The sequence below is a fragment of the Lagenorhynchus albirostris genome, chromosome 17 (genome assembly GCF_949774975.1).
Source record: "Lagenorhynchus albirostris chromosome 17, mLagAlb1.1, whole genome shotgun sequence".
Taxonomy (NCBI): Eukaryota; Metazoa; Chordata; class Mammalia; order Artiodactyla; family Delphinidae; genus Lagenorhynchus; species Lagenorhynchus albirostris.
The window spans coordinates 60,378,625-60,395,973 of NC_083111.1; positions in this window are offsets into that span (position 1 = coordinate 60,378,625).

The window sequence follows — 17,349 nt, forward strand, 5'->3', positions numbered from 1 at the left end:
ATAAATTTACCTTGATGGATTGGTAATAGCTAAATTTCACCTGAAGGAGTGTGACAGCTATTCCTTGTTAGTAATCTGAGCATATCAGCCCTTGCAAACGCCCCTCAAACATATCCCACCAACCATCAGTAAACTCCCTTCAAACATACTCTACCTAACCACCAGAAAACTTTCCTGAAACACCAAAGGCCTATATAACCAGTCCATAAAAATCAAGACAAAAGAACTGAAGAGGCCTGGGAGAATGTTCTGGAACAAGAACAAAAAGAGGTCAGAGGGTGATTAAAGGTAACATGTTTTCATTCAAAATGCAGTCTTCAAGGGAGATCTAGCTTTCATCAGTTTTTCCAAGCTTCCATGTCATAGATCACCCCCATGTGCCCATCAAACAAAGCTTCTAAATAAATACAAACAAATGCCGCCTTAGTGGGGTTGCACTTCCAAATTAAGCCCTCTGACTTGCTTATGTGCATGCAAATAAAATGTCATGCTCATCAGGGGAGCATACTTGGGCCTCAAGTTGTATACAGTAAATGGCACAGAATCTGATTGAGGGAAAACATCTCTATGCCCGAGGACAGTCAATTTGGCTGGATCTGCTTGTGATGGAATCGACGTGTCACAGATGCCAGAAGCAGAGACAACCTTACCCTTTCACATGCAATGACACACATACCTTTCTCCACCACCGAAGTCAGCCCTGCTTATTTTTTTAATCTATTCATTCATCCGTCAAATATATTCCAAGTACCTACTACATACCAGGCACTATCAACATCACCATAAGTGTACAAAACACTGTTTCTGCCCCCTAGGAGTTCAAAGTCTATTAAGAATTACACAATTTGTACAAAGAAGCAACTAAAGGCAAAAATGCCCACAATGCAAGGGAACCTACATAGCACAAAGTCTGCCAAACAGTAGGTGCTCAATAGATGTTAGGTGACTATGAATCTGAATAATTATTCACAAAGAGACAGGCAGAGTGCTGGAGTATACAAAGCTAGAATCACTCCTAGCATATAATAGGTACACCATGAATATTTTTGATTGAATGAATGAAATAATAAATGCTATGAACACGTAGAAGAAAAATGACCTAACAGAGGCAATGACTTCCCCATGAAGGCAACATTTAAGCTAGATGAACAAGGTGAAAGAAAATGCTAGGCAAGGAGAATAATGGTAATTGGCCTGTTAGTCAATATAAGTCACATGAGCTGAAGTATTAACTTCAGAACGTGGCTGCACTTACTTCATGCTGCTGATTTATATGACTGCCCAATGAATGCTCTGAATCACGACCAGGTAGCTAGTTTCACTGAGACTAAGAAGAGAACCCAAGACTACACCTTCAGGAAAGGGTGATAATCAATATAGCTGTGACACTTTCCTTATCGTGAAGGTCCATTTGTTAATGGTGAAATGCGAAGTATATCAAAAGAAACAGAGTCATGAATTTCCCAGAAAAAAATAAAAGCCCACTAACTCACCAAGGAGGTAGGAGGTAGAAAGAAGACATGGACAATGAAAGGCAAGAAAGAACTGAAGGAAGATGTTTGCCTTGAGTGGTTCTGTGAACTATATAGAAAAGCAGAAAAAAAAGAGACTCTTAATACTGAACCAAAATATTTGACAGCATATAATCATTTTATGACGCTTCAAATACTTCAGTTTAAGGACGTGCTTCTGTCAAGAGAAAGCACTACAAAAAGAAAACTGGTTTCATGAAATTAATGCTCAGATTTTCAAAGAAAATATTTAAGTTGAAATAATAACCAGGTATTATTCCAGATTTCACGGGATGAATGTTATACGAGAGGTATGGGCCATGTGTGCTCAGGGAAGGGTCTTTGGCAAGCAAAGTTTTAGACTGTGATGTGACTACTATACATGCTGAGGATTTCTCTCTAAATATGTAATGGAACCAAACGGAAAAATGGAATCCAACTTACCAAAATTTTCTTTACAGACAACCATTCAGGTAAGTATTAATTATTCCACAAAGTCAAACTTGCTGTGTTTCTTTTCTCAACAGAATCGCAATTCTCAGTAGTTGTCTCAGCTATGTCGCATGTTGACCTATTAAAGCGTCCCCCAGGTCACGTGACTGCCCACCCCTCAGTGACATCCTTTCCTCACAATAATTCAGTCTCTGAAAGATTTACTGATGAAATAGAGAGATCTAGATTAATACAAAAGCAATAATTTTGCCTTAATTCAAAAGGAACAGTGCTCATTAAGCATATTTTTCCTGGACTTCCTGTTTACCAGGCAATTTGAAATGGTTATCAGTCTTTCTGGCATCAGCTCATCTATGTTAATGATATTTGTTTCCTTTTGTGCTGTCCCACCATGACTATTCCACTTCACTAGAGTTAACTCCAATAAAATCAAATGAGGAAACAAACAAAAACAATCTTAAAACCCACTATCATTAGTAACCAGTAGAAGCTTTCATAATTTCTCTAATATCAAAAAATAATGGAAAAATAATAATATTTTCTGCTTTACAGTTTTAAAATAATTTATCTACCACTGTCTCTTTTAAACTTCATTAAATACCTCCCCACTAGGTACTGACAGTTAAAAGAAAAGTAATAAAAAGTACTATTTAACTCCCATTTTCAGGAAGATGGAGTTAATATACTTTTCTCAATTTCCCACTAAGCACAGTTAAAAGCCCTAGACTTTATATACAAAATGAGCATAAAAGACTCTGAAATACAGAAAGAATAAAGCAGACCAACTAGGGACCTCAGAACACAAGGAAGGACACAGTGGTGAGTTACTTGGGTTTTCATTTTCCCTCATATACCCCAGACTTAAAACTGAAGAAGCCAGCAATCTGGGAGTACCAGCAGGCTCAGAAAAAAATGAAAACATCAAAAACCTTCCCTGTCTAGTCAAAAGGCATCCTAACAAAACAGAAAATTGTTAGACAATAACCAGTCTACTCCAGCCAAACATGGGCAAAAAAATAAAAGTGGTCCCACCTCCACCCATGGCAACAAAGGTCAATACAGGAAACCTAGACTTCTACCCTTACCTGGCTGTAACAAGGCACCCCACGCCTCACAAATAACCCTCTCACCAAGGTAGTACGAAGGACGGCAGAGTAGAGGGCCAGGAATTTCATCCCCATTAGATCTCTGCCGAAGTGTCAATGGAAACCAAGTGGGGAGCTTGGACTTCCATCCCCCTGCCTGGGGAGTCATGACAGAGAAAGAAAACAAAATTTAGCAATCTCAAGTATGGAAAAAAAAAAAAGGTCCTAATTGCAGAATCTGCAGACATCAAAAGGATAATGAGGAAATACTATAAATTCTAAACACATAAACTTGACAACTTATATAAAATGAACCAATTCCTTGAAAAATACAAACTACCACAATACACTCACATAAAATATTTTGAATAGCTCTGTAACAATTAAGGAAATCAAATTCATAATTTAAAGTCTCCAAAAAAGAAATCCCCAAGCCCAGACGTTTTCACTGGAAAATACTCCAAACATTAAAAAAGATTTAACCAAGTTCAACAAAACTGCTTCTAGAAAACAGAAGAGGAGGGAATACTTCCCAATTCATTTTATGAAGCTAATATTATCCTGATATCAAAACCAGTCAAAAATAGTAAAAATATTCCTAATGAATATAGATGCAAAAATTCTTTAAAAACATGTTAGCAAGCAGATTCAGCAATATATAAAAAGACTTATACACCACAATCAAATGGAGTTTATTCCAAGATACAAGACTATTTCGATATTTGAAAATCTGTCAATGACATCCACCCTGTTAACCGGCTAAAGAGGAAGAATTACATGGTCATATCAATTGATGCAGAGAAAGTATTTGATAAAATTCAACATTAGATCATGACAAAACTCTCAGAAACATAGAAGCAGAGGAAAAATTTTCTCAACTTGATAAAATGCATCTATAAAAAACCTACAGTTAACATCATATTTAATAGTAACATTCTGAATGCTTTCCCCCTAAGATAAAGAACAAGGCAATGATGTCTATTCTCACTGCCTTTATTCAATATGCTTCTGTTAAGTTCTAGCTAATACAATAAGACAAGAAAAGGAAATAGAATGCATAGAAATCAGAGAAGGTAAACCTGCCCTTACCTGCAGATTGTGTAATTGTCTACATAGAAAATTCCAAGAAATCTACCCCAAAAACCTCATATAAACTAATGAGTAATTTCAGCAAGATAGGAAGATACAAGATAAGCACAAAAACATTAATTTTATTTCTATATACTAGCAACAAAGACATGGAGACTGAAATTAAAAAATAATAATACAGTCACTCAAAAAATGAAATTCTCAGGTGTAAATCTAACATAACATTTAGAGGATTTATATGCTAAAAACTATAATATGCTAATGAAATAAACCAAGGAAGATCTAAATAATAGGAGATACAACTATATTCCTGTACTGGAAGACTCAATGTAGCAAAAATATAGTCCTCCCTAAAAGATACACAGGTTTGACACAATTCCTGTTAATATCCCAGCAAGATACTGTGTAGATATGGACAAGATTATTCTAAAATTTACTTGGAAAGGCAAATAAATTAGAATTGTTAATATTTTTGAAAAATAAGAATAAAGTGAAATGAAACAATCTACCCAATGTCAAGACCTATCATATGGCTACAATAATCAAGATTCTGTGGTATTGTCAGAAGATTAGACACACAGATCAATAAAACAGAATAGAGAAGTTAGAAATAACCTCACACAAATATGCCTAGTATAGAGAATACAGAACCCAGAAATAGACCCACACAAATATGCCCAAGTGATTTCTGACAAAGGTGCAAAAGCAACTGAATGAGAGAAAAATATTTTCAACAAATGAAAAGACATTTGTTGGAGCAGCTGAATATCCATAGGCAAAAACTTAACCTCAAACTAAGTCTCACACTTTGTAAATTGACTGAGAATGCATAACAGACTTAATTGTAAAGTATAAAATTATAAAACATTTTTTAAAATATAGGAGAAAATCTTTAGGATATAGGGCTAGGAAAAATGTTCTTATACTTGACCAAAAAAAAAAAGCACAAATCATGAAAGAAAAAACTGGTAAATTAGACTTCATCAAAATGTAAAACTTTTACTATTTGAAACACACTGTGAAGATGAAAAGACAAGCTGAAGTCTGAGAAAAGACTAGTATCTAAACTATGTAAAGAACTCTCAAAGCTCAACATTAAATAAATAATCTGAATAGAAAATGGGCAAAAGACATGAACAGACATTTTACTAAAAAAATACACAGATGACAAACAGCACATGAAATGACATTCAACATCATGACACATTGGGGAAAAGAAAATTAAAACAATAATGCTATATCACTACACACTTATCAGAATAGTTAAAATAAAAAACAGTGAGAATACCAAATGCTGGCAAGGATGAGGAGAAAATGGATCATTTATATATTGCTGGCAAGAATGTAAAATGCTATACCCACTCTCAAAAATAGTTTGGCAGTTCCTTAAAATAATAAACACGCAACTACCATAATACCCAGCAACAGTCTTGAGCATTTATCCCAAAGAAATGAAGAGTTATACTCAAGTTATACTTGAGTTATACTCCAGTTAACTCAAAATCCTGCACATGAATGTTTACATCAATTCTATTCACAATAGCCCAAAGCTGGAAACAACCCAGATGTCCTTCTGTAGGTGAATAAATGAACTCCAGGACATTCATATCATGACATACTACTCAGCAGTAAAATACAAAAAGCAGTTATACACACAGCAACCTGGACGACTCTCCAGAAAATGGTACTGAGTTAAAAAAAGTCCCAGTGCCAAAAGGTTATGTACTTCATGCTTCCATTTATACATCATTCTTGAAATGACAACATTATAGAAATGGAGAACAGAACCATGGTCACCAGGAAGTGAAGAAGGGGCTAGGGTGGAAGTGCTGTCGTTATTGCTGTAAAAAGGCAACATGAGGGATCCTTGTGGTAGTGGAAATATTCTGTATCGTGGCTGTCCTCAATATCATGGTTGTAATTTGGTACTATCCTAAGATACTATCTTTGAGAAAAAAGGTAAAGGGCACATGGGATCTTCCTGTATTATTTCTTACAACAACATTTGAATTTATAATTATCTCAAAGTTTTCAAGTTCAATTAAAAAATGACCCATACATCTTTAAGTGGAGGAAACAGAAGTGCAAAGAAATAAATGTGCTATAAATATGTGCAATAATTGACATGGGGATGGAATTCCTTTAGCAGAACAGTATGGTCACAGTGGGAGCTACTAAAGTTCTCCCAAAGGTTCTGAGACTTGAGCTGAATCTTGAAAGATGGGAGCAGTTTACCAGCTTTCCTTTAATTCTTGCAATTTTATGAGAAAAATGTTATTATAATATCTCCTTTAGAGGAGGTTCAGAAATGTTAAATCAATGGCTCAATGTAACAGTTGGTTTCCAACTGCAATTTCATTCTCTCCCCATTTTTACCATAGGTTTAATTTTCAAAATACAACACAGTAAGAGCAAAATGCTAAAATTTCAAAATATTTTTTTAAGAAAACGGCATTCGTCTATTTGGGCATTTAGTGAGCACTTGATGATATTCCTAGGTATGTGTTAAAGATCAGACAAAATCACAGACCTCGGAAAGAGAAAAGAGGATTATTTAGTACTATGTTTTAGAGCCAATGGTTCTCAAACTATTTTCTGGCTGCATGCTATTTTTTGCACAAGAAACTCCTATTTGTAACATCTCTTCATGCATGTGATGATTTGGGAGAGTGAGAAAGAGGTAAGAAGACAAATTTAGGACCATGTAGGGAAAGTGAAAGCACATGTGTAGCTTATGAAAGTACTTCCAATAATTTAGAGAGTCCTCTCAAAAGAGAATTTTAGCCTCCCCACAGAAAATAGATACTGTGCAAGCAATTTTACATTCTTTATGATAATATTATTAGGGTAATAAAGGATTTCTCAACCTCAACCCTGTTGACACTTTGGGCCAGATAATACTCTGTAATCAGGGGTTGTCCTGTGCATTATGTGACATTTAATAGCATCCATGGCCTCTACATACCAGATGGCCAGTGGCATCCCTCACTCTGTGTTGGGATAATCAAAAATGTCTCCAGGCATTACCAAATGTCCCCTGGGGATTGCAAAAATTGTTTTCCTTTGAGAACCACTGGTCTAGTGATGTTATTGCCATTTTGTAAATGAAATCCAATGTTTGGAGAGGTTCAAAATTCATACAATTAATCGGTGGAGCCAGGAATAGAGTATAGGTCTCCTTGATTCCTAAGGAATTGAAGTTTTCCCACTATTCTTAGCTTCTGTAAAGAGATATATCCTCATAAAGAGCTCATGGAAAAACAGAGCCATAACCCAACATTACAAAATAAGGTGATTGGTGCTCTATCTAAGGACTGACCAGAAGGCTACGGGAGCTAAAAGGATGTATCAGTTAGTTCTGTGTGGAATAGACAAGGAAGAGTAAGCACGTTAGTTTTCTATTGCTGCAGAACAAACTTAGTAGCTAAAAATAACACAAACTTATTATCTCACAGATTGCTTGAGTCAGGCGTCTGGGTACAGGTTTAGCCTGGTCCAGAAGGTCTCACCAGGGTGAAATCCAGGTATTTCCCAGGGCTGTGATTTAATCTGAGAGTCAGGATTCTCTTCGAAGCTTACTGGTTGTTAGCAGAATTCATTTCCTTGTAGCTGTATGACCAAGGTCCCCATTTTCTTTCTGGCTGTTGGCCAGAGACTGCTCAGGTTCCTAGAGGCCATGCACAGGTTCTTGACATGTGGCTCGCTCATCTCAAAAGATGATGCCCTACTTCTTCAAGGCCAGCAGGATTCCGCTGCTGCTTTTGGGAGCATACCTGGTTAGGTTGCAGCCACCCAGGATATTCTCCCTTTTGATCAATTCAAAGTCAACTGCTCAGTTGACCTTAATTATGTCTGCAAAAATCCCTTTTGCCATACAATACAATTATAGAAAAGAAATCCCATCGTATTTGCAAATCACACCCAAACTCAAGGGGTGGGAATTATACAAGGGCATGTGTCAATGGAGGATTATCTTAGAATTCTGCCTACATAGTAAGTAATATTGGGTTGGCCAAATGGTTCGTTTGGTTTTTTCCGTAAGCTAGCCCTAGTAGCACTCAGATGTCTTCAACTTCATTCAAGACAATTTTGTTAGATTGTATGTGACAGCTGTCATATCAGCATGCATTTAAAAAAAAAAGATCAAAATTGTTGAATTTTTGTGTAGCCATTTTAATATTGAAGATGGAAGAAGAAAAGCAACATTTGTGGCATATTATGCTTTATTATTTCAAGAAAGGTAAAAACACAACTGAAACGCAAAAAAAGATTTGTGCAGTGTATGGAGAAGGTGCTGTGACTGATCGAACATGTCAAAAGTGGTTTGTGAAGTTTCGTGCTGGAGATTTCTACCCCACGGTCAGGCAGACCAGTTGAAGTTGATAGTGATCAAATCAAGACATTGAGAACAATCAAAGTTACACCACGCACGAGATAGCAGACATACTCAAAATATCCAAATCAAGCATTGAAAATCATTTGCACCAGCTTGGTTATGGTCATTGCTTTGATGTTTGGGTTCCACGTAAGTTAAGTGAAAAAAACCTTCTTGACCGTATTTCCACATGTGATTCTCTACTGAAACATAATGAAAACATTCCATTTTTAAAACAAATTGTGACTGGCGATGAAAAGTGGATATTGTCCAATAATGTGGAATGGAAGAGATCGTGAGGCAAGTGAAATGACCCACCACCAACCACACCAAAGGCCGGTTTTCATCCAAAGAAGAGTGATGTTGTGTATACGGTGGGATTGGAAGGGAGTCCTCTATTATGAGTTCCTTCTGGAAAACCAAACGATTAATTCCAACAAGTACTGCTCCCAGTCAGACCAAATGAAAGCCGCACTTGATGAAAAGCGTCCCGAATAAGTCAACAGAAAACACATAATCTTCCATCAGGATAACGCAAGACCACATGTTTCTCTGATGACCAGGCAAAAACTGTTAAAGCTTGGCTGGAAAGTTCTGATTCATCCGCCATAGTCACCAGACATTGCACCTTCAAATTTCCATTTATTTAGGTCTTTACAAAATTCTCTTAATAGAAAAAATTCCAATCCCCTGGAAGACTGTAAAAGGCACCTGGAACAGTACTTTGCTCAAAAAGATAAAAAGTTTTGGGAAGATGGAATTATGAAGGTGCCTGAAAAATGGCAGAAGGCAGTGGAACAAAAGGGTGAATACGGTGTTCAATAAAGTTCTTGGTAAAACTGAAAATTGTGTCTTTTATTTTTACTTAAAAAACGAAGACACGTTTTGGCCAACCCAATACATAGTACAGAAGATCATTCTCTTCCTGGATTCCTGGCCAGGCTTGGTAGTGCCTGACTTGGCGTCTGCCCTAATCATCACATGCCTGGTTGCCCCCACATAGCCTTCCTAGTCCCCTTATGTGATGGCTCCATCCTGCTTACCTTCTTTGCACACAGTGTTGCCTCCTGGATCCTGGACAACTGATACTTGAATCTTACTTTAAAACTTGACTTTCCTCTAAGTTTTTCCTCTAACTCTTAGGCAGTTAGTAATTCCAGTATACCGTGAACCCTGACATTTAAGTAAATAATCATAACGTTAGAGACGTTTACATGAGCTATTTTAACTCACATGTGGTCTTATATTATGATAACCTAATAAAGTATGTCCTATCCCCATTTTTTAATAAGAAAATTTAGGATCAGCATGATCAAGCAGCCTTTCCCACTGGAAAGGTCCTCCAGTTTTGTTCCAAAAAGGGACAAAGTCACAAATTCATGTGGCTCCAAGTTCACACTTTTTCCAGTGCCCAAACTGCTCTCATTTTATGGGGGACAATGGAGGAGCAGTAATTGAGGAATTTACAATTCTTTTGCCCTGTTACCAAGTAGCATCTCTTCTATTCAGCATTTCCCACCTCAATTGTCACAACCATTTAATAAATGCCATTTTGATTCTTTCTAATTGACACTTCTATTAAAATCTCATCTTTTCAACCTTCCAAAATCTTTTGGGGCAGGAACCATGCTCTTTTATAGTCCCATTGGTGCCTATCCAGGCTTTCATAAATGACAGCACTTGAAAACTACTAGTATACATGACAAATGAATTCCCTTATCACCCAGAGAAATACCACAGTTCAGAAAAGCTCTGTAAACTGGCAAGAGCAAAGGAATGTGTGCATAAAGCATCCTTTCCACTGGGTCTGCTTTCCCAGCACTTCCTCCACCTGCTTATTCTCTGTAAGAAGCTATATATCAGGGCTGCTCCACTTCCACTACCTGCAGACTAGAGAAGGAACTTCATGCTCCAATATCTTTTAATAATATTTCATTCAATCAAAATAACCTAACTCACCAGTGGCATTTTTATAAAGGAAGCTTTCCTATGCCCAGCACAGATGCAGATGTATAGGTAAACCTATATCGAGGCCTGGAGTTTAGTTGTAGGGAGACAGAGCGGAAGAGTTAAAATCATTTACCTAACAGATATTTTTCTGAAAACTGAATATGTACTACTCTGCTGGGTCCTGGAACAATTCCCTGCTTGGAGGAGTTTACAGTCAGCAGGTGATGTGGACCAGGGAACAGGCATTAGGATACACCTAAGAAGTCCTGTGCAGAAATTCAGTGCAAGGTGCAGGGGCAGACTCACTAACTCAGTCCTGGCTTGGAGTCTGGGGTGCCAGTCAGGGTAGGAAGTTATAATTTGCAGAGGAAATTATATCCTAGCTGAGCCCCAAAACAGGAATGGGTTTCAGCCAAGACAGAAAGCTGAAGAGTATGTTCTATCCAAAAGGAACAGCATAGACCCAGGATGCAAGGTGGTAAGGGATATACTAGGACAGTGGTCCCCAACCTTTCTGGCACAAGGGACCAGTTTCGTGGAAGACAATTTTTCCATGGATGGTGGGGGGAGATGGTGCAGGCAGGAATGCGAGCGATGGGGAGCGGTGGGGAGCGGTGGGGAGTGGCCGTAAATACAGATGAAGCTTCGCTCGCTCGCCCGCCGCTCACCTCCTGCTGTGTGGCCTGGTTCCTAACAGGCCATGGACCAGTACCAGTCCTTGGCCCAGGGGTTGGGGACCCCCATCTAGGAGACTCTCTGAGATCTGAGAAGAATCTTAAAGGTCAGATAAAAGAATTTGGACCTTATTTATCCAGGAGGCAGCAGAAACTCATAAAAACTCTTTAAGAAAGGGAGTAGTTTAAAGATTTCATCATGGCTACAGAACAGAAAAGGATAAGAGTGAGGTAGCTTATAAGTCAGGAAGGAAATCAGGAGACTTGTAGTGATTATCCAAGCAAGAGATGAGAACAAAGCAGTGCTAGACAGATGTGAGCAACTTTAAGATTAACCAGTCTTGGGCTTCCCTGGTGGCGCAGCGGTTGAGGATCCACCTGCCAATGCAGGGGACATGGGTTCGTGCCCCGGTCCGGGAGGATCCCACATGCCGCGGAGCGGCTGGGCCCGTGAGCCATGGCCGCTGAGCCTGTGCGTCCAGAGCCTGTGCTCCGCAACGGGAGAGGCCACAGCAGTGAGAGGCCTGCGTACCGCAAAAAAAAAAAAAAAAAGAAAAAAAAACATTAACCAGTCTTGGGGCTCCAATGGATATGGAGATGGAGATGGAGACGGAGACGGAAATGAAGGAGAGAAATGATTTAAGAATGACACCAGAGCTCTGGCACTGCCACCTGCGTGGACGCTGGCGCCACTCACTGAACTCGGAAACCAAGAGGAGAGACAGATTGGGAGCTCTGAAGTTCAGTGTTAAACATGTGTTTCAGGAGCTGATTCTGAGTTACTGCCAGGACATAACCCAAGATGATGGTGGTAACAACAGGCCAGGAGTCCTTCTTTCTCCTTGTCAGGTGTCCCAGGACGGACTTTGTAGCCAGAGTGCCATCTCCACTTCCAAGGCCCATTTGCCTAATTGTTTGATGTGACTTAACATTAAACGTATTTGAGTTCAAAAACCTTACCTCTCAACCAAAATGTGAAATCAAAGCGCTGCATGAGTTAAGTGTGTCTGTCTGCACAGATGTTGTGCCCACCACATCAAAGGCGGTTTGCACTTGCCATAGGGGATGGCTTCGTGACCTTGGAAATAAATTTGAAATGTATGGGCTCCCTGAAACCACAGAGTTGACTGAATACGACTTGAATTACGGCAATGCGTTATATTTGCCAAGGGGGACACCCAGTGCAAACTGCTGAATTTGAGGGGTTTTAACAAAAATAAGAGACCCACAACCAAAATTACTGGATGACAAAGTAGACCATTTTTCAAATCCTCAAATAGCAAAGCATATCTCTATACATATGCTGGTCTATAAAAATGTCCACTCATACCATACCATTTTTACTAGCTTTCCTCACATTTACCAATCCCAGCCCCACTTCTTTATCATACCCACATTTTCCTACTGGAATAGCGGTTGTGAAAAATGCTTTGACACTATACTACACTGAATCAAACTAAGTTTACCTAGAACATTAACCCAAGACCACACTTACTTGCTGGTAATGAAAATAGTAAGTTTTCTCTAAAAAAAAAAACCTATCTGGTCTCACCTCTCCTTAATATATACATTACTCAGTTAACCATGTATAATGTTCACTTTTGCTTTTCTTTCTGTCTTGGTTTTGGGAGCTATGAAATGTATTGTAACACTAAGTGAATAATCCCATCCAGTCATGAAAATGACCCGAAAGATCCCATTGCCTACACAGAAATTATATCCATTCTTCAAACCACCTTGTAAGAACTGTTTGGATATTTACATGATTTCCTTATATGAAATAACCCTATAAGTATTTCTTCCCTCTGATCAAATTATAGTTCCAGGCCCCATATAACTTTTTTAATAACAAACACTATTATGTAGACTGCACCATGCCAAGCAATTATAGGTAGTATCTTGTTTAATCCTTAAACAATTCTGTAGTAGATATTGCTTTTATTTCCTAGATGAGGAATGCTGAGGCTCACAGAGGCTTAGTCTAAGGTCACACAGCTGGAAGAAAAAAAGCCACGAATGAAGCCCAGCTTTGTGTAACTCCAGGGCCCTGATCTCAGTCACATTATTGCCCGCCTTGACTTGTTGCTCATGAGGATAAACACGAAATTCTCAAAATAAATAAATTTAGGAGGACCTTCAAGATGGCAGAGGAGTAAGATGTGGAGATCACCTTCCTGCCCACAAATACATCAAAAATACATCTACATGCGGAACAACTCCTACAGAACACCTACTGAATGCTGGCAGAAGACCAAGACCTCAGACCTCCCAAAAGGCAAGTAACTCCCCATGTACCTGGGTAGGGCAAAAGAAAAAAGAAGAAAAAGAGGCAAAAGAATAGGGATGAGACCTGCACCCTGGGGAGGGAGCAGTGAAGGAGGAAAAGTTTCCACACACTAGAAGCCCCTTCACTGGTGGAGACAAAGGGTGGGAGAGGGGAAGCTTCGGAGCCACAGAGGAGAGCGCGGCAACAGGGGTGGAGAGGGCAAAGCAGAGAGTTTCCCGCACAGAGGATCGCTGCTGACCAGCACTCACCAGCCCGAGAGGCTTGTCTGCTCACCCGCCGGGGTGGGCAGGGGCTGGGAGCTGAGGCTCAGGCTTCAGAGATCGGATCCCAGGGAGAGGACTGGGGTTGGAGGCATGAAAACAGCCTGAAGGGGCTAGTGCGCCACAGCTAGCCGGGAGGGAGTCTGGGAAAAAGTCTGGAACTGACTACAAGGCAAGAGACCATTGTTCTGGGTGCACAAGCAGAGGGGATTCAGAGCACTGCCTAAAGCAGCTCCAGAGATGGGTGAGAGCCATGGCTACCAGTGCAGACACCAGAGATGGGCATGAAATGCTAAGGCTGCTGCTGCCGCCACCAAGAAGCCTGTGTGCAAGCCCAGGTCACTACCACACCTCCCCTCCCGGGAGCCTGTGCAGCCCGCCACTGCCAGGGTCCTGGGATCCAGAGACAACTTCCCAGAGAGAACACAAACAGCGCACCTCAGGCTGGTGCAACATCACGCCGGCCTCTGAGGCCGCAGGCTCGCCCCGCATTCTATACCCCTCCCTCCCCCGGCCTGAGTGAGCCAGAGCCCCCTAATCAGCCGCTCCTTTAACCCCGTCCTGTCTGGGTGAAGAACAGATGCCAGAGGGTGACCTACATGCAGAGGCAGGGCCAAAACCAAACCTGAAACACAGGAGCTGTGTGAATAAAGAAGAGAAAGAGAAATTTCTCCCAGCAGCCTCAGGAGCAGCAGATTAAATCTCCACAATCAACTTGATGTACCTGCATCTGTGGAATACCTGAATAGACAACGAATCATCCCAAAATTGAGACTGTGGACTTTGGGAGCAACTGCAGACTTGGGGTTTGCTGTATGCGACTGATCAGTTTCTGATTTTTATGTTTACCTTCGTTTTTAGTGCTTGTTATCACTGGTGGATTTGTTTACTGGTTTGGTTCCTCTCTTTTTTTTTCTTTTTTTTAAATTACTTTTTTATTTTTTTATTTTAATAATGTATTTTTTATTTTAATAACTTTATTTTATTTTTTTTTCTCTCCGTTTTCTTCTGAGCCATGTGGTTGACAGGGTCTTGGTGGCTGGCCGGCTGTCAGGCTTGAGCCTCTGAGGTGGGACAGCCGACTTCAGGACACTGGACCACCAGAGACCTCCCAGCCCCACGTAATATTAATTGGCAGGAGCTCTCCCAGAGATCACATCTCAACGCTAAGACCCAGCTCCACTAATGACCAGCAAGCTCCAGTGCCAGACACCCCATGCCAAACAACTAGCAAGACAGGAACACAACCCCATCCATTAGCAGAGAAGCTGCCTAAAATCAAAATAAGGTCACAGACACCCCAAAACACACCACCGGATGTGGTCCTGCCCACCAGAAAGAAAAGATCCAGCCTCATCCACCAGAACACAGGCACCAGTCCCCTGCACCAGGAAGCCTACACAACCCACTGAACTAACCTTGCCCACTGAGGGCAGACACCAAAAACAATGGGAACTACAAACCTGCAGCCTATGAAAAGGAGATCCAAACCACAGTAAGTTAAACAAAATGAGAAGAAAGACAAATACACAGCAGATGAAGGAGTAAGGTAAAAACCCATCAGACCAAACAAATGAAGAGGAAATACACAGTCTACCTGAAAAAGATTTAAGAGTAATGATAGTAAAGATGACCCCAAATCTTGGAAATAGAATGGAGACAATACAAGAAACATTTAATAAGGACCTAGAGAGCAAAAAAAGAGCAAACAAGCAATGATGAACAACACAATAAATGAAACTAAAAATTCTCTAGAAGGAATCAATAGCAGAATAACTGAGGCAGGAAGAATGGATAAGTGACCTGGAAGATAAAATAATAGAAGTAACTATCACAAAGCAGAATAAAGAAAAAAGAATGAAAAGAATTGAGGACAGTCTCAGAGATCTCTGGGACAAAAATAAACACACCAACATTCAAACTATAGGGGTCCCAGAAAATAAGAGAAAAAGAAAGGGACTGAGAAAATATTTGAAGAGATTACAGTTGAAAACTTCCATAATATGGGAAAAGAAATAGTCAGTCAAGTCCAGGAAGTGCAGAGAGTCCCATACAGGATAAACCCAAGAAGAAACATGCCAAGACACATATTAATCAAACTATCAAAAATTAAATACAAAGAAAAAATATTGAAAGCAGCAAAGGAAAAGCAACAAATAACAAGGGAATCCCTGTAAAGTTAACAGCTGATCTTTCAGCAGAAACTCTGTAAGCCAGAAGGGAGTGGCAGGACATATTTACAGTGATGAAAGGGAAAAACCTACAACCAAGATTACCCTACCCAGCAAGGATCTCATTCAGCTTCGACGGAGAAATTAAAAGCTTTACAGAGAAGCAAAAGCTAAGAGATTGCAGCATCACCAAACCAGCTCTAAAACAAAGGCTAAAGGAACTTTTCTAGTCAGGAAACACAAGAGAAGGAAAAGACCTACAACAACCAAAAGACCAAAACAATTGAGAAAATGGTAATAGGAACATACATATCAATAACTACCTTAAATGTAAATAGATTAAATGTCGTCCAACCAAAAGACATACACTGGCTGAATGGATACAAAAACAAGACCCATATATATGCTGTCTACAAGAGACCCATTTCAGACCTAGGGACACATACAGACTGAAAGTGATGAGAAGGAAAAAGATATTCCATGCAAATGGAAATCAAAAGAAAGCTGGAGTAGCAATTCTCATATCAGACAAAACAGACTTGAAAAAAAAGACTATTACAAGAGACAAAAAAGGACACTACATAATGATCAAGGGATCAATCCAAGAAGAAGACATAAGAATTGTAAATATTTATGCACCCAACATAAGAGCACCTCAATACATAAGGCAAATGCTAAGAGCCATAAAAGGGGAAATCGACAGTAACACAATAATAATAGGGGACTTCAGCACCCCACTTTCACCAATGGACAGATCAACCAAAATGAAAATAAATAAGGAAAAACAAGCTTTAAATGACACATTAAACAAGATGGATTTAATTGATATTTATAGGACAGTCCATCCAAAACCAAGAGAATACACTTTCTTCTCAACTGCTCATGGAACATTCTCAAGGATAGATTATATCTTGGGTCACAAATCACGCCTTGGTAAATATAAGAAAACTAAAATCGTATCAAGTATCTTCTCTGACCACAATGCTATGAGACTAGATATCAACTACAGGAAAAAATCTATACAAAATACAAACAAATGGAGGCTAAACAATACACTACTAAATAACCAAGAGATCACGGAAGAAATCAAAGATGAAATCAAAAAAATACTTAGAAACAACTGACAATGAAAACACAATGACCCAAAACCTATGGGATGCAGCAAAAGCAGTTCTAAGAGGGACGTTTATAGCAATACAATCCTACCTCAAGAAACAAGAAAAATCTCAAATAAACACCTAACCTTATACCTAAAGCAATCAGAAAAAGAAGAACCAAAAAACCCCAAAGTGAGCAGAAGGAAAGAAATCATAGAGATCAGATCACAAATAAATGAAAAAGAAATGAAGGAAAGATAGCAAAGATCAATAAAACTAAAACCTGGTTCTTTGAGGAGATAAACAAAATTGATAAACTATTACAAGCTCATCAAGAAAAAAAGGGAGAAGACTCAGATCAACAGAATTAGAAATGAAAAAGGAGAAATAACAACTG